Source organism: Temnothorax americanus, unplaced genomic scaffold (assembly GCF_048541705.1).
Source record: "Temnothorax americanus isolate GAGA-0224 unplaced genomic scaffold, ASM4854170v1 Scaffold16, whole genome shotgun sequence".
In the NCBI taxonomy this organism is placed as follows: Eukaryota; Metazoa; Arthropoda; class Insecta; order Hymenoptera; family Formicidae; genus Temnothorax; species Temnothorax americanus.
This window is the reverse complement of record NW_027509297.1, coordinates 3,553,785-3,578,052: the sequence shown is the minus strand read 5'-3', so window position 1 is coordinate 3,578,052 and position 24,268 is coordinate 3,553,785. Positions and strand designations below refer to the sequence as shown.

The window sequence follows — 24,268 nt, the reverse complement described above, 5'->3', positions numbered from 1 at the left end:
GCGTCTCTCTTTCATTGCCAGATAACAATCTGATGAGCAAGCCCTATTGGTAAATAAATTTTTGATTGAGTGACTGAGAAATGACAGGCGAAATTATCTGCATTAATTGACATTTCGTTGAATTATGAAACCGCTATATGTACGACTTAATCGTATTTACGAATATTAAAGCTGTTTAATTTACTATTACATAAATAAATTGTTTATCATATAGATATATCAAATAAACTGTATTACTATTTACATTACACACTCTGAAAATTGTATTTTTGAAAGAAGAAAACCAAACTTATTTTCGAAATATCGACATGGATAATATTGTTTATTTTTTACTAATTTCAAATTGTTTTTTTTTTTAAACACAATTTACCTGAAAATAATTTTTTTTTAGAATTGAGACCAAGTAGGTATTATTCAAATATTACATCAATATTATTTTTATTATGAAATGTTTGTGTGTTTGAAAAAGTAAATATAAGGAATGAATAATTTCATGTAAACTATCGGACATAATATATTATTACTGGATATTTAATTTTCTTCAAGTGAGTATAATTAAAGTCTCTCTCTCTCTCTCTCCCTCTCATTCTCCTCTCTTCCCCTCCTTTCCTATTTGACAAAACAGAGTTACTCGCGCACAAAAATAAAAGTGACGTTAATGAAAGTAGTCTAGTCTCATTAGATGCGCATTTAATTTCACTAAAGCTGTAAAATAACTTTCTCCCACAATGGCAATGGGCGTAATAAATTTTTTATGCGCGTTACGTTATTATTGGGGCTTCCGATGCGTGAAACGAGCATCTCTTTCGAGCGTCTTTTACCACATTTTTGTGCAACGCGCCACTCATCAAAACTGATCCGGTGCGTCGTCAGGTTACGCCTACTCCTCTTCCGCGCCCCAGTTTCAGGCTGACAATTTAATCCGCCATACGCACTGTACACACTTGTGCTACTTTAAGCATGTAATATGATCAAAAAGCAATGAAATTGCATCTTTCGATTGCAAACGGTGCAAAAAATTGTAATTATTTGTAACTTATTAGATTTCTTAAATTTCAAAAAAATTATATAAGGATTAATTGTTCGATGTTTTGGATTGCTACATGATAGTTTCGCAGAAGAAATCACCGACTGATGTGATTATATATAGGTCACTAAATTTATACGATGAAAAATTTAGTGAAGAGGGACAATCGTTTTGAAGCAAAAATTCAAATGTAAGCACATCACAACGAGGATGAGGAATTCGTGAGGACGTGCTACTCGTGAGTGCATAAGCGAGAGAGTTCACGTGCGGTTGCGAGAGGAGGATCCGGCCGATATGCATGAATAAGCAGCAACTCCAATTCTCTCGTTTACTTCATTGGACGAGCGTGCGCGTCATATACTTGCCTAACCATCGAAAGACCACTTTCGAAAACCTGCCATTACAGGCAATTAGGCATGCATCATAGACCGCAGAGCTGGACGCCTTACACGGCTAGGAGTTATCGGCTGTCGTAACGTTACACGCTGCCGCTTCGTCGCCGCGGCCGGGCCGGGCAACGACGAAGACGACGATTTGTGGTGCTGGGCACGAGGCTTCCTTGGTCGATGACAGTTTTATAGGAAGTACCTCGCGCTCGCGTGCGTCTTCGCCTCTGCTTCTCCTGGCCTTCCTTCCTTCCTTTTATTCTCTTTTCGAGCGTCAACGAATGTCCCATTAGGACGTATCGACGCTACGCGCTCGGCATTTAATGCCATGCTCGAACGCGACTCAAAGTGAAAGCTCGCGTGTAGTATATACCTCGCCTCGATTCATTTTCCTGCCTTTCTTGTTTATATCGAGGAGTTGTGCTGCGGAAAGAAGCAGAGTATAATTCCCAATTATGGCAAAAAGATATATACTCAATCACAATTATAATCTCGGTGATCTCTAGCTGTTTGCTTAATTTTTTCTGCAAAACTTTTTAAACGTCTACTTCATTTGATACAGTCAAATGTCATAATTACGCACAATTTTTCACACATATATGCATACACATTAATAAGTAATATATCTTATTAACAGCTTAATTTTAATAATACTAAACATTTTCTATGTAAATTATTGTAACATTCTGTTTTCGTTAATGATAGCTTGATCTTAATATCAGGATCTCCAGTATTAGTAACAGCGATTCATTTCAGAAAAAATAGCAATAAAATTAAAAATGTACAATACAAATTTTTAGTAAAAAATACCGATATATAATATTTAAATGTAATTAGTTTCAAAATATATTCGGTGGAGTTATACTTTTCTTCGAATAAAATAATTTTATCGAATCAGTATTCCTTGTATAAGTTTGTCTTATCTTGACATGATGCAAGTTCTGCAGAATGCACGCAAAGATCGCCTTTTTTTTTTATAATGAACTAGTCCAAACTATCTCCTGTGGCATCATTATGCAACTTGGTTATTTTTTGTGGAAAGGAAGCAGATGACCTTGAGTGAAGCGCCGAGAGCTTCGTCACACTTTCACCCGTTCTCCAACAACTGTTTTCCATCCGGTACCGAGTTGCAGTTCTAACTTCGCAAAGACTCGATGCAGATCGATAAAATATTGTATAAATTTCTTTCAAACATCTTTTAAGACAGAAAAAGATGCACGAATTTTTCAATTTTGTCATTATTTTTTTGATATTTCCAAGAAATTGTATTGTAATTCATATTTGAGTCAAGAGAATCTGTTAAAAAACTGATATTAAAATTATACTATAGTTTTCTATCCTATAACGTTATTTCACTTCAACAACGATGCTAAATTATATAATTCCATTTTACTATTACATTGTATATTATTTCGAAGAAACGTTGCCTATAGCAACTCTGTCATTATAAAGCGGCAGTAGAGCCCCCTCCCCCACCCCCAGCGGTAACGGGTCTCTCTCTCTCGTAGAATGCGGATTACGAGAGGCAAGTTTCGCTCTCTGTCCGATAGGTGATGCTGGACATGAAGCTCTATCCTTACGAAGGCCGTCGACCTCGCGTATCAAGCGCATACGTATACGTACTCGACACGTAAAAGTCCGGTACCTATACACGCGCGTGCGAGGAGTGGAAGAGATTCTTCTTTCTCTTCTCTCTTCACACATTCTCGACTTACACGGGCGTAGATGCTAGAAATCCTTGCTGTTGTTCCCTGCTGTACTCGCGCACAGAACTGTTAGAACTTCCGAAAGATCAAAGGATTTCATTTAATTAATTTAATTTATCTTGTAAGAGCGTATCATTCCTTAGTAACGATCTATCTTACAGTTTTCTTGATCTATCAATCGATAATTTTAATTGTAATTTTTATTTAATTCCGATATCGCGCTATATTTAGAAATATCAGAGTTAATTTAAAGAGATTACTCCATTAATCCATCAATAAGTTTTGAAATAATTTGTTGACTTTGCTGTACTATTCATTATAATTTACAAATGCATTTGCATGAATTTTAATATGTGATATTACAATCACTTAGCTCGCGGCATTCTCCACATCTTGCAGGCACTTCAATATTTACCTGCGACCAAGACGAGCTTTAAGTCGAAGGCAAACTGACCGACTCTCTGTTAATGTGCTTGGACATCGAGTGTCCGCTCATGGACGGTCTACAAGAAGACGCTTCGCTCGCTAACTAAAGAGATTATCAAGCCTTTCTCGTCTTTTCGAAAATTTATTAAATATTTGGCGAGCGTTCTCTCAGAATCGAAAAAACATGCTCGAGCAACTTTTAGCGAACGCGGGAATTGATGTAGTATAATAATACGAAGAAAAATCATAAAATATTCTTGTGTTTTCAGGGATATCTTCTCTTTTTCTTATACCTTTCTTATGCTTCCCTTATTAATAAAAATATTATTCATGTGTGTTTTTTTGCCATCAAATTATCATTTTTGCATTTGTAATAAATCCACAATAATAGTTTTATTGAAATTTATATTTATCTATTGATTTATTTAAAGTTTTAAAGCTACAATCAATTAAGAGTGTCTCAATTTTCTTTTACATATATAACAATTAATAAAATTGTTGACAAGATATTTAAGGTTTTATCAGAATAGTGACAACTTGTAATTACTTATTTCCATTTTCCTAACAAAAATTTATAGCAATTATTGAATGCGATATCTATTAACATAAATAATTATAATCGCATACAATGGTTGTTTCCATATGTACTCAAGCGCGACGAAAAGATTAAACGTATTATTACGTACAAGATATATATGCGTAAATAGATTATTCTTTTTCTCCCAAAACAACTCGCTTTCTCCGCGTGCCAGTGATCACATAGTTGCCTTCAAGCTTTTATGAAATATAGCGTATTATTGGACACGGATAATAAAGCGAACATTTCCGTCGCCTACTTTTTTGCGAAACAAAATGATTTTAATTGCTAGATTGCGCTAGAGCACCCGGAAAATGGGCCAACGTTTTCAGTGAACTCATGCATGAAAAGGAAAATTACAGTGGAGGTGTTTAACAACGCAACATTTGGTTAGAGTTCATTTCACAGTATTGTATAGAATAATTTTACATTTACCCCACTATTGTCACAAATTTAAAAATTTAAAACGAGCAAAGTATAAATTATATAGATCGCCTCTGCATGCGATTGCATATGTCGATATTGCATATATTATAATGCAATCAAGAGATTACCACACACACATGTCCCATTATAGAAATTTACATAAAATATTCTCGAAAAGTTTTCATTTCTATTTTACAGGGTGATTTTTAATTAATTGTCTTACTTTTACGGACAGAAAGTACCTACTATGTTACAGTTTTAGTTTCATAAATTTGAGATGTTTCGTAAGATGTGTATTAAATTTTCAATAATACATCTTTTGACAAATAAAAGCTTGCTCTCGAGATATAATGGAAAAAATGATAACACACTAAAGTTTTACTTAAAAAATGTGTTTCTGTAAAAGTACTCTATGTTGAGATATTTAAAAGTGTACTAAAAATTTACAATTATTTAGAAAATTAAAATTATCTTATAACTTTATAACAGTCTTATTGTTTTTCATTAAAAGTAATATAAAAATACACAAATATTTTAGAATAATTAAAATTTTTGAACATTTCGGTTATCAACTAACAATAAATGTCAAAAAGTTTGAATGACCTGCGGCACAAATTTGAACTAATACATTTTGTGAGTAAACACACATCTGTCGATATAATAAATTTCTTTATACCGGTTATTAGTAAAGAGAATTAAGGTCCTGTATAACCTGTTTTACCGACTACCGACAAGTCTTTGTCGACAGAGCCAAATGATCCATAATCTGTTTTACCAACTCACAGGATCATACACCTGCGTGATCATTAACGATAGCAATTTAGAAATGAGTGAAAGCGAGAATGCAATTACGCACTGCTTGTATTATGTCAATTTCTATCATTTCTTAGAAAATAAATCCTTAAAATATAAATAACGTTATAAACCTTTCCAGTTAAAAAGAGATTACAAATCGTAAAAGAAATTGACTATTAACCTGAAATACTTAAATATAATTTATTATTTTGTCTAGCATTAATAGCTGCGAAATATATTTATGAGCACTAATAAAACTTGAAATTTAAATAAATTAAGTATAAAATTCGAAAAAGAAATATATTATTTTCTTCGTTATAAATCACACACATGCACAATAACATAACTATACAAACATGTCTAACACTTAGGCCGGTATTCATAGTCTTCAAGATCGTCTTAAGTATAATATCTTAAGACGCTAATACGGCTCTGTGATTGGTTTATGACATTTTAAGATTGAACTTAAGACGGTCTTAAATAACTATGAATACCGGCCTTAGACACTTATACGCAATATTTCTTTTACAAAAATATGAATGTAACTCCCAATTTCTATACATATATTAAAATAGAAAAATAAGATGTTGATAATTCTTTTCCTGATTTTTTCCTACCGCACTTGCCATTTTTCGCGTTGTTCACTGAATATCAATGTATATTACTATAGCGTTTAGTCGCAGCGTGAAGCTAATTGTTGCTTGTAAATCACTCGTCTGGATACGAGAGTCGCCGTAGGTTCCATGTCTTACGTTTATGCGAGCGAAGGTAGGGCGTCACGGATGGGAGCGTCCGTGTAGAAGGAAGCAAGACGACGGTCTTATACGGCACCGGGTTTCAGAGCCGTTTCGGTCGTCATGCGAGGACACAAGAAAAACATGGCGACCTCATTGTCTTAGACTCGTAACCGCGACTGTCGTGCCGCGGATAAGATACGGGTGCGCCAAGGCAAGTTAAGTCACCATCGTCGGTCGTTTGCCAAAAAAAAAACACAGCATATTCGCGGCGATTAATTTGCCGATTTGCCACGCACGTGTAAAAAATGTGCAATGTACTATATTTTTACAGACATTCGATAATATGGAATTTATTTCGATTATTACCTGTTCTCTAATTTAACACATTGATAAGATCTCGTAATTGTAAAAGTTGCATTTCTTGCACAGCAAAATTTTACCGTTAAGAAATTCTTAAATTAAAATACGAAAGCCGCAAATTAATTATGAGTTAATTGTGCAAGGTAAACCAGTGTATTAATATCCTGTACATCTAAGAGATCCTCAAATTTAATTTAAGCTTTGTAGAAAGACGAATAGGCAAATTCATCATCCAGCAGAAAGATAACTACAATACTTAATTAACACCTTGAGGCGCGTCCTTATATTGTTACGCAATGAGATGTACATATCGCACTGCAATAAAATCCAACTATTGTAGTGTGTATGGAAGTATACCTACATGCGCGACGTGACACTTATGTTTATGCGTTCGTTCGATAAATCCGAGTGAAATTTTCGGTGCAACGAACCTTAGGCGTGGTGCATATATGTTCATATACGACGCTTATATAGTTGACACAGTAATGATGCCGGTGGAGAATCTTATTCCTCCTATAGAAGAGTCTTTTCCACGGGCAAACGGCACGGGAGAGATGTTCTTCTGCCTGTTTCCACGTCGTAGTCGACTCGTTTCGTTCGCGACCCCGCTTTCGAGAGTAAGCCTCGTTCTCGCCATTGTTCCGACAAATTATGCATATTAATTCGCTGTTTCTTGTCGTGCGTTTGTGCGAGTTCGCGCAGAAGTGCGAAGCGTTCTCAAGACCGATCCATAAGTATGCCTCGGCAAATGATAAACCGTTAAATCTAGTTCGTTTCGAGTCTGTCAAAGTCACGGTGTAGCGGCAACGTTTACGTGATATTAGTTTTGCAAGTTTCCGTTATCCGTAATAATATTTAATTATATATCTATTAATTATATTACATGTATTTTTTAAAAACTGCTATTAATTAGATAATCTTAAGCAATTTATGTGACTGATCTCCAAAGGTATCGGATACACACGTGCGCTTCAAAGAATATGTTATCCGTGCGCCGCTTCATTCGCTACAGAAGATGACAGTCTGCCGGATGGTGACATCATGATAGTAATTGCGTTGGCGCTTAATGATACAAACAGAATACCATGGGAAAATGTTAAGAAATCTACGCGATAACCCGGCGCGCCAAATGAGATCGATAATACTTAAATGCCGTTGTTAATAAATCGAAACGTCCGGTCGTGTTTATTTGATACTGCATATTTCCTCTAATTATTAACTAGAGCGGATTGCTATCATCCGCGGTAATGAGAATAAAGCGGGAATTAGTGTATTTAAAATCGCCGCGGTCGACATATAGATATCGCGGAAATAACGATGTAAAGCAGAGATGGAAACAGAAACGATAAAACTTGGTGTCAAGAATCTTTAGCAGATCTTTAACGAAAATAATGTAAAATTGCAGGCTTGGAGTGCAAGCATTAAGAAAATGTTGTAAACGCCGAATTTATCAAATGTGCAGACGTTTTTTTTAGCGAAAAAATATAAAGACAAGAGAATTAATTTTATTTCTGAGAATAAAATAAAACAAAATCAATTGAAATCTAACGTAACAACCATCCTATTAAATAGTTTATCAAATAATCATTTTTATTAATCGCTTTAATGTGTTTAAAAATTGGTGCGTAACGGTTTTTTAACGGTCATCTGCATGTCTCCAAAATTTCTGTAAACTGGTTTATAAAGGGACAGTTACGCGTTCGTATCTTTCTCGCGTCTTTCCCTTCGCCTGAAACTTCTCTTTTGCGTTGTTGCATCGAGTCTGCTCATCAACGAATTCATCGTATTCGACGGCCATCTGCTCACATATAATACAGGTTGTGTATGAAAGTAGGCGGTGATACTTCTTCATTTTTTTTAAGAGTTGCCGAAAAAGATTGCACGCCGCCGATGGGGTTCGTGCGAGGAACCTTCCCCTAAAGAACGTATCAGATGACGTTTTCTTCCCATGCAATCCGTTGATGAGCAGATGAGTGTCATCGGAAGCAGGATGCACTCAAGCAGCCTTCTTCACTCCGAACAACCCTCTTTTTTTTCCCGTACCTGCCTTCCTGATCGGAAGTGACGATAAGATTTCCGCTCGCGTGCGATCTCAATTATCATTAAACAAAGCTGTGATCGAGCGATGGGCTACTGTTTTCGTTGCCCATCAAAGAATCGACGCGACGTGCTGCGTGACATGAAAATACGATTCACAACGGAAATCTTGAACGCGATAAATCTTGACGGAATCGATGTTCGAGTGTGTTGCCTAGTTGCGTCGTATATAATACCTCTCGTTGCGTGCGGTAGTGATTTTACAACAGCTAAGGATACCATTAAACGGTGATAAAATACCGTGATTAATTGAGCCTCAATAATCACACACTCGTAGGAACAATGATTTCGCGCCATTTACATGAGAAGGAACTTCGGCTAATAAATTGATGCTTTAGAGATGCAGTATTTTATCTCATTTCATGGGTATAAGCTTACACGCACGTATAATTTTCCCGTGAATGTTTTTGTGAACGTAAGAATGCCTAGATAATTAAAATGCTATCCTAAAAATTAAATAACCAAAATTTCTTATACAATAATTACTGGATAGCATAACATTATTTTAAAAATATAATAATAATCTATAAAATAATTATGTTATGTGACTTAAAACATTTTAAAATTTCATTAAATAACAATATTCTTAAAAAAATATATATAAATATTTGGAAATAAAAAACCTCCTTTTTAAGTTATATAGTGATGTAATTGTATTAAATAAGAAGAAAAGAAATGTTAGATCTGAAGGTACAAAGGTTACGTATCGATAAAGGAATATACTTGACACTACATTTACAAAGGTGTTAAAATACTTTGCAATTGTAATTAGGCTAAATTTTTACAATTCTAATAAAGTAAAAAGGTAAATTTAAATCAACGAAATTGTAATTCTACGGAAGCATCATTATTCGGGTATCAAAGGTAACGAATTAATGTTGAGACTTTATATAACGCCAATATAATGTTCCATGTTTTTCTATTCATTTTTCTATTCTATTTTTCAATTGCCAAGCAACGTCTTTTTATCGCGATCGATTGCTCACCGCGTCGAGTACGATCATAGCGCGTGGAATAAACGTCTTTTATTTTTCAAATAGCACGTTCTCGTTTCTAGATCACTCTATTCATTCTACTTTGCAAATAACAGCGATACTAATTCTGGAGCGTTAACTGAAGTTAATAATTATACAATTTAATTCAAGTGCTTATGTGCCGATATATCTGTTTTCCTAACTGATTGAGTTCAAGTTTTGCGGAAAAAGTACAGAACTCTTATTTATCTAAATTATTAAATAATTTTTTACTAAAGAATATTTCTGTAATTCGCTATACTATACAGATAAAAGTGTTATGTATTTAATGGCAGTGCATCCAGCTTGATTTTATTCAGCAGACATCACTGAAACGTATTTAATGACGTTAGCAAAAAGTACGAGCCTGTATTTTATTTAGAAATCAAGTTACGCGATGTTTGCAATTATTCAAGGAGCTCTTCACAAGAGACACCTGATGCCTATTTGCAATATGCACCGACTAGCGAATTCTCCGCGACTGCTTATGCATTTAGTTTCTATCGGAGCATCCTGTCATTCTGATAAAAGATGGTGGAATTTGCGACGTATATATCGATCGTTCTTGTTTTTTTCAATTTTGCTGACTTGCAATACGAGCAGTCTGTTATTTCAAATGCGACAGAGACAATCGATGCAATTCTATAGATAACGGGTGCATCATATAAATTTTTGTATTATTGTCAAGTTTTTAACATTTAAGCAAAGAATTTGATGTACTGACCAATTCAGCTTAAAACAAGTATAACATATAATAAAAGATAAATAAAAGAAAAAGAAGAGGAGAATGAAAAAAATTTAATCAAATAAGTTTAAAAAATTAAGCAAATTAAAAAATAATACATATAAAAAATGTAAATTTATATATTTAAAAATGGCTTATATATTCACGATATACTTATGTTTAATGTAATCCTATGTATAGTTTTACAAAAGTTAAAATTGCGCTTTTGTTTTAAATGTTCGAGACGTACCAATTTTGTTATACATTATACGTCTCGGTATTTCGTATCAATTATCGAGATAACTACCGATGCTTTCGTTTTCATTATTTTTAGCACGATCCTCAGTAAATATTTCGCTACATAACATCTCCTTTCATATATAGCATCTGCCTTGAATTATGTTCCGCGCGGATCATGTTTCTTGCATGTATCAATCGTGATTTTTCTCTACTGTACTCTAATGCGGACGTAACTCGTTAGAGCACCAGAAAGTTTACACTACCCCTCGTAATACCGCTCAGACGTCAGTGATTAACAACAAGTCACAAAGCTTCGTTCCAATGAGATCACTGGACCTGGCCGAGATCATTAATCAAGCGCGTGCGTTCATGTGACTCAGACCGATTAACGTACAATCACGAGACATGACTATTACAAAGTGCAGTTGATATGTGTCTAATATGGATCGTAATATCACAAATTTACTGTATTCAGAGTGAAGAATAAATAAGTGCTTCTCTGTATTTGTTACAGGTAAAAATTGCATGCGCAGATGTTGACAGAATCAATATTGCACGCGGATATTCTTATATGTGTATGTCACATAACATGTTGCGATATTTGATGGATTCATCGGTAATATGTTGAATTCTGAAAATTTTAGTGTACAATTAAATTTAAGTGTTATTTCGAAATTTTTACTAAATTTTCCACTCATTTTGAAATACTAAGTCTCTTATTTAAAATTTGTGTATATGGTCACGTCTCGTGATTGTACGTTAATAAGTCTGATAATGAGTCACATGAACACGCCGCGATTAACCATATTCAGATGTAAATTATTAATTTTTTATAATATAACAATATTTATATGTATAGATGTGTGATGCATGTAAAATATTTTATTTATATGTTAAATTTATAATGTTTGTGGAAAAATAGGGAAATATATATATCTTTGCAAAATTTTCAAGATAAGAAATATTGTTACAAATTAATTATTATAAAATAATAATAACAGAATAATTTATATGTCATTTTATAGTATCTTTTTTCTTATATGTATATAATAATTATAAAGTTTGCAAGTAAAACTATAAGATGTCCTTAAAATTTATAATATTTAAAGTGTCGGCGCCAATTAAGTCTTCAATAAATTCTAGAACAACTGCAGGTTTTAAAGAATCACCGACTGAAATTCGTCCTGTTAAAACTGTCGGGAAGTTTGGCAGAAAAAGTCGATCAATCGTAACCCACAGGTCCGAGAGCGTGGCACGAGAGCTCCCGACGAATCTTTAGAATTCTTTGTCGGCATATGCTGGGAACCCAACAAGACGGGCTATCGAGTCGGCTTTGTAGGCCGCAGAGGAAGACCGAAAACGGCAAGATGTGCAAAGAGGGGATAAAGAAAGCGCAGATAATGCGAGCTGTAACGCGAGATGACGTGAGAACGTCTTCCCGAAAAAGAATACCGAAATGATCGAGAAGTATATTCGTGCTCGACTACCGCGAGCCTAAATTGTTAGTATCCTCGGTCCGTGTGATCCTTCTATACTTACGTACAGTTATCGTCCCAAGTCGACCAAAAACGTTTCGCACGATACTCACCTGAAACAAAAATAAGTCATTGTTATTATGGAGAGCAATTTAATCTCTTTATGTTTATATTATTTTGATGGTTTGCCACCTGAAGTTTATTTTGAAAGTATTGTACTCTTGAAGAGAACAGATTCTTTCTTTCTCTAAAAATTTCTATTTTCGAAAAATTAGTAATACTGACAATAAGTTGTGTTAAGCACATAACATCATTATGTTATATTAAAAAAAAAAACTAAAAAGTTATTATATAACAGATTCAATAATACATGCCGAAGAGAGCTATAACGGTTTCATACAAGCGAATAAAAACCTTTTGTAATTTTCCATGGCAAAAAGTTTAAATTAATGGTCAATGTCAAAATTAAGAAGGCACGATGAAAATGCAATTCATCGCATTAATTTACGGCGCATTTACATGAGCTTTTTATTCGTATTCAAAATGGCAGATTGTACAGAATAATTGCGGCCCTCATATTATCGCGCAAGAAAAGGTAATATATAGAAAAAAAAAGATAAAAAAGAGAAGAAATAACATTAAAAAAGTAATCAGCATATATTGATTGTCGTATTTATGCTAATTGTGCAGAACTGACAATCAGAACGGACAACACATGAATATAAATTTGACTGCATAGTCTTCGATTAATCAAAGCATTCTTGAGCAATAGGATAACTGCCTCACAAAAGCCGTGTCTCACAATCAGTATCTCATTTCTTACTTTAAAAATATGTTTTATTTTAAAAATTAATTAATTAATATATAATCTTAAAAATCGGAACATGTTTCTAAATTATCTTATTATTTATAGAAGAAATTCGAATAAAGTTAAATCGTTTTCTTTTGTTTCGACTTTCAAAGATAGTATAACGACTATCATATGGCTTCGTATATGGGAGAAATGACTTTTTATTGGGACAGTTATCTTACTTATTTCAGAAGTCTAATACATTCTGTGTCGTCTAACAAATATCTGCGACGCAAATCACGATACAAACATAACATGCGTCTAACATCCTTGACTGCACTTGCGGAAGGAATTATAAGATCGTTAAGATGGATAATAGAAGTTGGAAGTGACGCTAGAAGCGACGTGTTTGATGTCTAACTGATTTATTGATATAAGTACAAAATGATGCAATTGCAAAGATTGAAACTCTTTGAAATCGGTGTAATATATTGCTAAATGTACATGTTGTAAACAACAACAAAAAATAGTTATCTATATTGATCCATGATAATATAGAATCAGCTATATAACTGATGTAAGACGCATCCATGCATGGAAAATGAAACTAATTGAAATTATATCAGTTTTAATCTATACATATATAAAAATAATAATATAATAAAGAAATATGTTGTATAAAAAATTTAATCACATTTTGAAGTTTAAAAGTAAAAAAATTTATACATTCTAGCTCAATTGTATTAATATAACGTTAGTCAATGTCGTTTAGTTCAATTTTTCTTCTATGGCGATTTAGAAAGGAATGAAAAGTTGTTAAGTAATCTTAATTAGCCAAGGTTGTCAATAGTCATTAAAGTTTATTGGAATATATATTTAAATGTATCCACTGAACCATTCACTACTGACATTGTACAATATTACATTCTAAAATTTATTAGATTAAAATATAAATTAATTTTTACCCTGACGAGATGCTAAACGAAAATACTCGAATTATATCCAAAAAGATTACTTTATCCTAAAATTATTCAACATTTAAGATAAAATCTTAACGATTATCTATACAAAAATGCTCTTTCAACATATGTAAAAAGACAATTTTTTCAGGAATATATTGCTTTTCGCTTAGATGAAATGAAAGTTTTTAAAGCATTAGTCATACGCGAACTAAAAGGTTAGCCGTGCAAATTGATTAAATATGTGCTGCAGCGTCCGGTCCATTAGCGTTGGACGGAATAAATCCATGCAGGTAATCTACGATCTGCTCCGAATGCGATTTCCGACCTGATCGGGCGAAAATTGTTCAAAGAAAACCGCGGAGAGCGATTTGAAAGCATGCGCAAATTCACGTCAATTACTAGAAGTAAAATCTGTTCACGCGAATACTGCAATAGGTATATAATCTAAAACAGCGGTGAATATCGCAAGAGAGGATGTTGTTACGTAAAGTTCGGCACAGGGAACTCATGCCTTCTAAAATTCCTTTTTGCGCGGCAAAAGGAGCAGCTAATCCCAATAGCGTTTATAACGAAATCTGCAGGTGATTCTTTTGTAAAAACGCTATTTCACTTTATCCTTGGATTTTTCTGCAACTATAATCGCATCGAGTTCTTCCTATATAATATTATTTAGTAGTCGATATTTAGTAACACATATACGCTTAAATTATTAATCAAAAAATTATTAATTATAAAATTAACAGATACATTATCTATGTTGTAAATCTGCATTTTTTATTTGCAAAAAGCTTAGTATTAAATTATTATATAACTGTAAAATATTAACAGTTTTTATATCGAGAAACTGATAGAATTTAATTTATTTAAACATATATTATAAAATTTCATTATTAAAAAATATATTAACATTGCATCACTATTTAGTAAGACATATATGTGTACGAAGGAAAAAAATAAGAAAAAGTGAAGTGTAAAGAGATATTTTTTTTATAATTCAAAGTAATTTAGAGTTATTTCAAAATCAAAACTTAAAGAACCTGAATATTTATATCTATGTAATAAATTAAACCAATGTAATAAATTCTGTATTGAGCTAAGAACTATATTTGAAAGAGCGTAGTTTAAATTATCGTAAAAAAGCGAGTTGCCGAATGTTTAATAGCGATGAATTTGAGATATATATATATATATATATATATATATATATATATATACAAAATAATTGTACAGGTAGTATATAACACCGCCTATCTCAATTCATTGAAGCATCTCCGTTCTACACAAGGAAAGATTTCAAACATCTGCATCCTGTAGGAGACTGCAAATGATCTGAGAACCGCCTCAAAGACTTTCACTTCGATTCTGCTCTAAGTGGAGCGGACGTGGCAAGTGGTTTCGTGAGTATAGGTATCGGCGAATCCCTCTATTGGCAATATATTGTCAGAGTTGAAATGTTTCCTGTCGTACGTACCAAACGTATGTATACACATTTGATCATGGCGTAAGAGAGCCATTAAGTACATAACATTTGTCTTACGATTAATATCATTGAATTGTGAAGTCTACATGGAACGCTAGAACGTTAGACTATATTTGTAACATAAAATATAATTGAATAATTTCAAATTATTAATTTTAGCTTTCAGAGTAATATAATTATTTATAATTGACTGATCTCTTTCTTGTTGTTGAAATCTGTTGATATAATTTATAATGCAAGGATCTGAGAAGAAATATCTATCAAAGCGTGCGCACGAGGTTTATGAATCTCCCATTCTGAGGTCGTAACGTCGTGGTCAACCGGTTGGTTTACATGTGTACAAGTTACAGGATGCGTGGGCGAGCAGGAATGAGCGGTAGCGTGCAAAAAGAAGTAAAAAGCCCAAAGCCGAGACAGGAGACGTCAGTCGAACGTTAACTCACCAAGAATCAAACCAAGCAGTCAATAACAATTTGATTATAAATTTAATTATAACCTCTTTCTAAATCTCTTAATTCTTTTTCTAAAACATGCATTTTTTCTTTAGACATTAAAAAAAAAGCCCATTTTAATTTTTTAATATAAAAATCGTTTGAAAAAAAGCGATATATAATACAATTTTCTTATAATTCTTTAAAATTAAAATAACTAATAATTCTTGCTAATTTCATTAAGTAATATTTATAATTTTATAGAAAGTATTTAATTTTAAGTATGTCAATAAATTATATATATATATATATATATATATATTTTTTTTTAAATAAAAATATTAGATATACAATTTAAAAATAAAATCTACAGTTTTTACATAACTGTAACAATAACAATAACAAGATTAATGAAACGTATAATGAATTGTCAAATAGAAAGCTTTTTATAGCGCTTTATTCGCTATATATATATCTGCATATATATATATGCAGATTAGTTTCTGGAAATTTTTTTCAAGCATGTTACTACAGAATCACACTTGTATCGGAACATGGTTGCTATCTTATATATTCGTGAATAGTAGCATGTTTTTCAAGAGTGCTGAGAATACTGAACACTTTCGCATTAAGAATTCCTGAAATGGACGTCGAATGTTCATACGTGCATCTCCAGCGTCACGCACCTTTTCGAGAAAAATGAAATATTTATCAAGTGTTTGTCACATAATTCTTCTTTTGTAAATATCTATTTCCTTCACACACACTTAGATACGTATATTAACATTATGTTACAACAATAGCGAAAGGAATGTTTCAAATTGATTCACACTGACGTAATTTTTATTTCGGGATTTTGCGAAGCACTGAGATTTGTTTTTCTTGTATAACGCACAAAGAATCCATATGTTAGGCTCTATTACGACAAAAAAAATAATCGATATAACCATTGAAATAGAACGCATTGATCATTATGTTTATTAAACAGATTCTATATCATATATTACGAATGATATAAACACTTTGATAGATATTTATTGTAGAAATACATTTTGAATTTATCGAGAAATTTAGAATAGTATACATACCTACGCGTTTTAATAATCTTATTTTTAATAATATTTTTTCTTATATACGTCAAAAGCAATAAAGCATCTATTCTTGTTAAATTATTATTTAATATTATTGCAATCGAGAGTAACTATGTAATATTTCTCAGCACTGAATGTGTATGCAATATTTTTGCAGATTATTAATTAATTGTAATTATTAATCATTCATTAATAATTACATGTGAGAACAAATACGTGAATTACGAAAGGGAAACTCAGCACTCTTTGAATTACAATCGTCGTGCTTCTAATCTGAATGAAGTATCCAGTGAGAAAATGTTGAAGGACACGGTATGACCACAGGAGGGGAATCTCACGGAACATCATTGCGGAAACAAACGTTTTTATCTTCTCTCACTTGTCTGAACAGTAGTGTGTATGTAATCTGTGCCACGCGTCTTGTATGTACTATCAATGGGAAACAATTAAAATAGTGAGAAAATATCTAACGAGAACCACTCGCCATCCATTTATTATACAATCAGATGGGGAGAACTTATCCGACTGTAATAAATTTTCTTTACAAGAAAACTTACATCATTCTTCGAAAATTTCCTATAGCTTAAATCATATCACATACATGATAAAAAACATTATTACAATTACTGTTTTAATGCGCGTATACAAGTATTCTGAGACAAACGTGCTTTCTCTTAAATGCCAAAGTTCAAACTATACGAAAAATAGTTGTTATGAAATGGTAATGTAAATATATATAACTGAAGTTATAAATTTTTTATACTTGCGGAAAAACGCGATAATTTTAGTTATAGTAATAGCCAACATTGTTAATTTTTATTTATTATATTTTTTCTATTATGTTTTTGAACATGCATAATTTCAATTTTAGAATTTCTTTAGAACTTGCGAAATACTGATTATAGCAATTTCTCCGAAATATTGTTGAATATATATGATGCGTCAATGATTGCGACATATTAGCTTGTCGATATTTTGATACATAAAAATAATACTAATAGATATACTAATAGTTATTAATAATAAAATACTATAATTATAAACAAAATATGTGATTTATCTGACATCATTATAAATAAATTTAAACAGAGAATTTTCTGTCACGTTTGTAATACTAACCCGCGTTTTCGAAAGATATCCTATATATATGCAAGCGCAATATGAGTCATTTATAAAAATTATGAACGATAATTAATTAAGATGTCTCTTTAATTAGCGGTTAATGCTATCGCAACCTCTCTGTTGCCCGATGTATAAAGGACGACGATTGAATTAGTATCGCTGCTCGGTAAAATGCAACATTGAGAGAATGCCATAGTAGGGTAAGTTATATTCAGCCAGTTTTTATATAAATATACAATTAAATTAATTATATAATTGTACGGCATATGAATAAAAATAATATTTTGTTTGAGTATAAAAGATTAGGAGAAAACATACAATCATGATTAACATCATACATCTTATTTGTTCAAGTATTCGAGTTAATTATTTAATCTTTAAAAATATAATAGCATATTAATCCGGAGAAATAATCAAATAATATTTGTACGTCACTTATTTTCATATTTAATAATATTATTCAGCAGCGGATCTCAAATCATGTATTATTTATAAACCATAAAATTTTTCTTGACATTACGTATCTTTCAGCGAGCAAACAACATTATCAACTTTATCGTTATTACGAAGAAGTTCTACGCATGAGACATCCTGATCCAAATAAGTATATACATAATTATGTCATTGCAGATCACAATAAATTATGAAAAGCAGTGAATTATTCTTTTATTAATTCAAATATTTTTAAATCAATTAAGTCATGTTATGACGCAAATTCACGTACTTTGTAACGCAATTTTGTCTTAATGACGAAATAATAAAGTGCAACATTGAAATTATGTCGAAACTGTCATATGCTAGTCAGGTACTAGTCGTTTTTTTACGCAATGCAATGCTATGAGTAAAAGTGAAAATGCATTGCTATCGACATTTTATGAGCAAAGAATATGCGTTGAACATATACATTTGTGAAAGCGTTAAGCAGAATGAAAAAGAAGCAAAATAAAACAATAAAATATCATCAAACTTTTTAAAATTTATTTCAACACAAACAAACAGGAAAAATATAATAAATTTTTATTTTTTAATTACATAATAATAAAAAAATAGAAATTTCTAACTTATTCGTGACAATATTTAGTTGCATTTTTAGAATATATTCCAAAATTATTTTTAATTTTAGGTTTTTTAAATAATTATGTAACAATGATAAGACTTCCCAAAAATATTGATATCCGATAAGATAAATCCAAATAAAAATTAATCATTCTTAATCAACACGATAAGGATTCTCGTGGAAAGGTATTGGAAATCATTCCTGGTTGAAAACCGCAGCAATTAATTACTGTTTAACGATAAAAAGATGCTACTAAGGATCGCTATGAATCACCGAGCTTATTAATTATACGTAAAGTAATGCGTAATGAAATCGAGTCTGTTTTGTCTTATTTGCACGCCGCGTAAAGAAAAGTATATAGCTGCGTTGTTCTCGAATCAGTCCATTTTAAGTGTAAAAGAAAAAAGAAGAATGTGTAGTTCTGTAAGACAGCGGAATTATTCTTTAATCAATTTCAAGTATAAACTTTAATAAAATTTCGATTTAAAGCATAGTTATAAAGATATAATATTAAAAGTTGCGAGAAATGGTAATCTTTCTCAACATTTTCGTTAAAGAAAAATTAATTCCATCAGATTCATTTAAAAGACATTAAAGTTAAAGTTATATTAGATATATTATATATTGAATATTTTTTTTGCACATATTGTGTGTGTGTTGTGTGTGTGTGTGTGTGTGTGTGTGTGTGTGTGTGTGTGTGTGTGTGTGTGTGTGTGTGGGTGTGTGTGTGTGTGTGTGTGTGTGTGCAAATGTAACGTGCAATATATAAACGAGATATGCTAAAAAGATGTCCCACCTTGAAAAAGAACTGTCTTAGAAAGGTAAGTTGTACCTTTTGAAAAGAGAATTAACGTACGAACGATATCTATAAAGTGAACTATAGAGTGGCTACTTTTTGATTGGCGTTTTTGTTTCGGAACAAATATATAAAAATAGAACGTTCTACGTCGGTATATAAAAAACGATAAAGTATAATCAATCCGCTGCATTCAGTCGCAACCGCTTCCGTTATATAATAATTTGCATATACGATTCCTTATCTTTATGTGTCGTTTTTTGCCAAGCTCGCATTTTATTCTATATGAATTTAAGTTTGTTAACATATTGAAATAAGCTATAAGCTAATCTCACTAAGTTAATAATATTGAAATAAGTTATAAGCTACATTAGAATTTTGTAGTTTAAATCTCGCATCGTATCAGAAAAAACAAAAACAATTACAAAGTCTTCAATAACTATTTATATAAATTACAAGTGAGTTTAGTTTAAATTGTCATAGATTGGCGGCCTTTCCAAAATCCCTATTTTGACACTTGCAAATGTCCTTTTAAACTCGTCAGATCTAAATCTGCTGTTTAGGTTGTTTTCTTTAGCGTAAATGCCGATGCGGTTCGAAGAGCACGAGGCACTTGTCTTCGCATAAACTAATTCTTCTCGTGGACGGTGATACCTTTTGCTTTCCCAGAAGCCTTCGAGACGTGGGAAGCGAAAGGCAGAGGCTTCGAAGTATGCTACACATGTGCCGAGAAATGAGTGGCGCCTGGCCATATGCATGTGGCGAGAAAAGCAGTGGTTGAGAGAGAACGAGCGATTGGAAAGTTTCTGTCTGGAAAATGTATTTTACCCAATATATTATGTAGGAAATACAGATAATATTTGACAGGTGCATATTAAATATCTATAACATCACATATGTGTGTGTCCTATTTATATTCCTCTTTTAATAGGTATATAGGTAAATCGCGTTTGATTTCGTCAAAATATCGATTCGTTGGTGAATCAGCGCAAATAATAAATTACAAATATAAATAAAAAATATTCTTTTATTACTGGACTAATGCTGCGGTCCACTTGACGCTACAAATGCTTTGAAGCGTTCTTCTTCTCCTTCTTTCTGTATTGAAGCATTTGTAGTGTCAAGTAGACCGCAGCCTAATTGGCAACAATATAAATAGTAATCACTATGAGACACCGTCATGTACAGAGTTTAGGTTCTCTGTGTCTTTTTTAAGATTAATGGTATTATTTTGCTTCTTTATGAAAAACATTTCAACAACCTCTCTCATTCTCGTATTACATTCCTTATGCAAGATTTTAGGATCTGACCACTTAAAATTATGATTGTTGTGTAGTCGATGTTTGCTCACAACCGAGAAATTGCTGTCATGTTTCTTAATGTCATTACAAATATATAAAAATTTGAAGAATTTTCTCTCCACACTATTCGCGAATTATACATGAATCGCGAACCGTGAATCATAAATCGTGATTCGTGGCGTCAGCTTATGAGTAACGTAAACGTAAACATAACTTAATATTTATCTCTGGCAGCTTATCTCTTCTTCTTTTTAGTACTTCAGTAAAATTATAATATTATTTTAATATTAAATTGATAATAAATCTGTTGTACACATAATAATAAATAGTCATTGTCATTAAAATATTTTTTCAAGATATTTCTAAAAATAATTTGTGAGAATGTAATATTCTTCTTTAAAAAAAAAACTTTCAGTGTTTGCCTGTTTCATAAATAAAAATAAAACTATTTGTATATATATTAGATTTCCTATTTCTTTTACTTCTATAATATTCAAAGTATTTCTACGAGTCTTTCTTTCTTGCTTTTGATAACCTTCCAAGTTCAGAAACAGCAGCCTGTTGCTTCGCTTCTGGCTCTTTTCCCACATGAGGCGTGTCGCGTAACACACACGCACGCACTCCTCTATACATCACAATAAAGACGCGAGATGCGTGCACGAGCAGCACGATACGCATCTCATTTCGAACAAGACTTATTTTTTTAATTTAATACACAATTTGTAACTAAAAAAATCTTATAATATTATTTTAACTTTTTAAATAATAATATTCTGTCTATCATATTTATATAAACAAAAGCTCAAGATCTTCTTTAAGGTAATAAATAAATTCAGAAATAAAAAGATAACTATATTATAGATCCAAGCTTCCCTATATATGTTTAAGTTTAAAATTTTTGTAGTAAACGACAATAAAACGGGATCATGCAACTATAGTATAAACAATTGCTCCTGCCTTAATCTTTTTTTTATGCATTGATATCTTTGTCTGATTGAGAGAAAGTAGCAGTTTGATGTAATTAAAGTTATTAAAGTAATCGTAAAATATAAGGAAATCGTAGTGTTTTCCCATGCTTCTTAGGAGCGAATGTCTTGCAGGAAAAATAACAGATAGTTTCACTCCGGAAAAATGTCCTTCCGCTTTAGTTGACAGCCAAGTATATACTAATTAGAGATTTCAGAATGGGATAATAATGTTTATGTCCACTTTTCGCTGTAATGCTGTTTGCTTAATTACATTTTCCGTAGCAATAGCGCGGGAACTTGAGCGTGCATGTGAAGGTTTTTCCTGCCACGTTTTCACAAAGACATTTTCTTCCATCGATACATATCAAATAATATAATTTATTTCCGCCACAATACAGTGTGACGTAAATTATAACGTTAAAATATTAAAAAAAACCATTGCAATGGTTTCAACGTTTTGATGATATTTATAATTAGATTTTCAAAACCTAATAATGAATAAGTTTTTATATACAAATTGGTTAAAAACTTGTTGATAATCTGACAATGAGAAGATAAAAACGAGAGAGTATGTTTCTTTATACTGGACGATTGTCAGAACTTAGATTCAAAGTATAATATAGTGCAAAATCGGCTTCGCGTATATTATTTGGGTGCGGATCGTCACAAATGACTTTGTATCTGATTGCAGTCGCGCATGGTTACTCGCAACACACACTATCTACGGCGATATACGTTTATGACTACAAGTTAGAATCCCTGCTTGCCCTCACGATAGAAACTGTCTCCTTCCCAGAAGGCAAAGTAACGGTACCCTTCTCTAGCGCGATTTCGCAAGAGAGGTGAACTCCATGCGGAAAACTAGACGCTCGACTGCAGCAAGGGAATGTTCAAGCGTAATAAGCATTCCATTATAAACAAACGCGATAAAAAAAAAAACAGAAATAGATTGTAATTTTAAGTAAAGTATTTTTTAATTTAAAACAGTAATATTAAAATTAATTTGGTGTATAAATTGTAGAAAATGCTTACTCTGTAATGTAAGAGAAAGTATTTGCTCAAGAAATTATAATTTTATTACTTATTTATTATATAGATCGATTATTTATTATACAATATTTATGCAAATCAATTTTTTATATTTAAATTTATTGCTTAATACACGGAGAAGTAATATTTTATAAAATTACATATTGTATCTATACGTTATTTCATCAACAATTTTTGCATATAAAGATTCTGTTACATAATGGTAAATTAACTTTTATTAATAAAAATTGATAAAATATTTGCTTTACTTTAATTGAAATTCAAACAAGAGGTTCCAAATTCCAAGTTAACTATTGTGAAATCAATTGTATTTTCGTTCAGAGTTAAGTAAATGAAAGACTGTCTTCCGTGCAAATATAAAATTTGAAGTGGTATGGCAGGGGGGGGGGAGTTCACGAAAGGAGAAAGGGAGATGGACACTGAAGAAAAGGAAGGGAACGTCGAAGGTCAGGATCATCCTGAAGGATCAGGCAAGGGTACGAAGGTGCAAATTTCCGCGAAATCTCGAGGTAAAATACCGTCGTTCTCTTGAGGTAGTCTCGCTTGGCAGAGCGCAAAACAACCACGACGTTCCGCTTAACCATCTCGCTCAGCTAACGGAAAACGGTACCGCGGCGTCAGTACTGGAATTATTGCCGCCATCGTTGTCGTTGTCGTTGTTAAAAAAGAAAAAAAAAGGGAATATGACCGGAGCATTTCTCGGTCGTCGGTAAACTCGTGAATATAATGATCGATTGTTTTGTGACAAGAACGCGAATGTGTTTGCTTTATCGCAGTTCACCGCAGTTATCCGTTTCTGAGTATTCAAAAACCGAATGAAATCGGTTTTGTGCATGACATTCACTTGTCAAAACCGTATAAAAAATCGGATGTAAAATAATTTTTGCGAACATTGCACGATAAAAACAATAATTTTGAGAAGTCTGATAATGATGTCTCTATATATTTAGAAATACTGCTCCATTTTTGTTACTCGAAAATGAAACGTAAACTCGAAGAGAAATCTAATTAAAATTTCAATTCAAACAGAATTGCATCTTTTTTCTATAATTCTTTAATCGTTAAATATCTTGGTAATAAAATCGATCCATCTATTGCCCGTGCAAATTCCATTCGCCTTCATCGCACTGCAATGCAGATGGAAACAAGACTCGGAATGCTTTCATTTGTAGTCCACTTGTTGCTCAGAGACTGAAGGACTCCCGAGTATGCGGTCGTTAAGAAAGAGATA

At 32.3% G+C, this 24,268-nt stretch overlaps 1 protein-coding gene across 1 annotated transcript in view; it reads right to left on the bottom strand.

Annotated features, from left to right (window-relative positions):
• The window catches only part of Egfr (epidermal growth factor receptor), a 159,229-nt gene that overhangs the window by 104,154 nt on the left and 30,807 nt on the right, over positions 1–24,268 (bottom strand). The window lies entirely within an intron of this gene.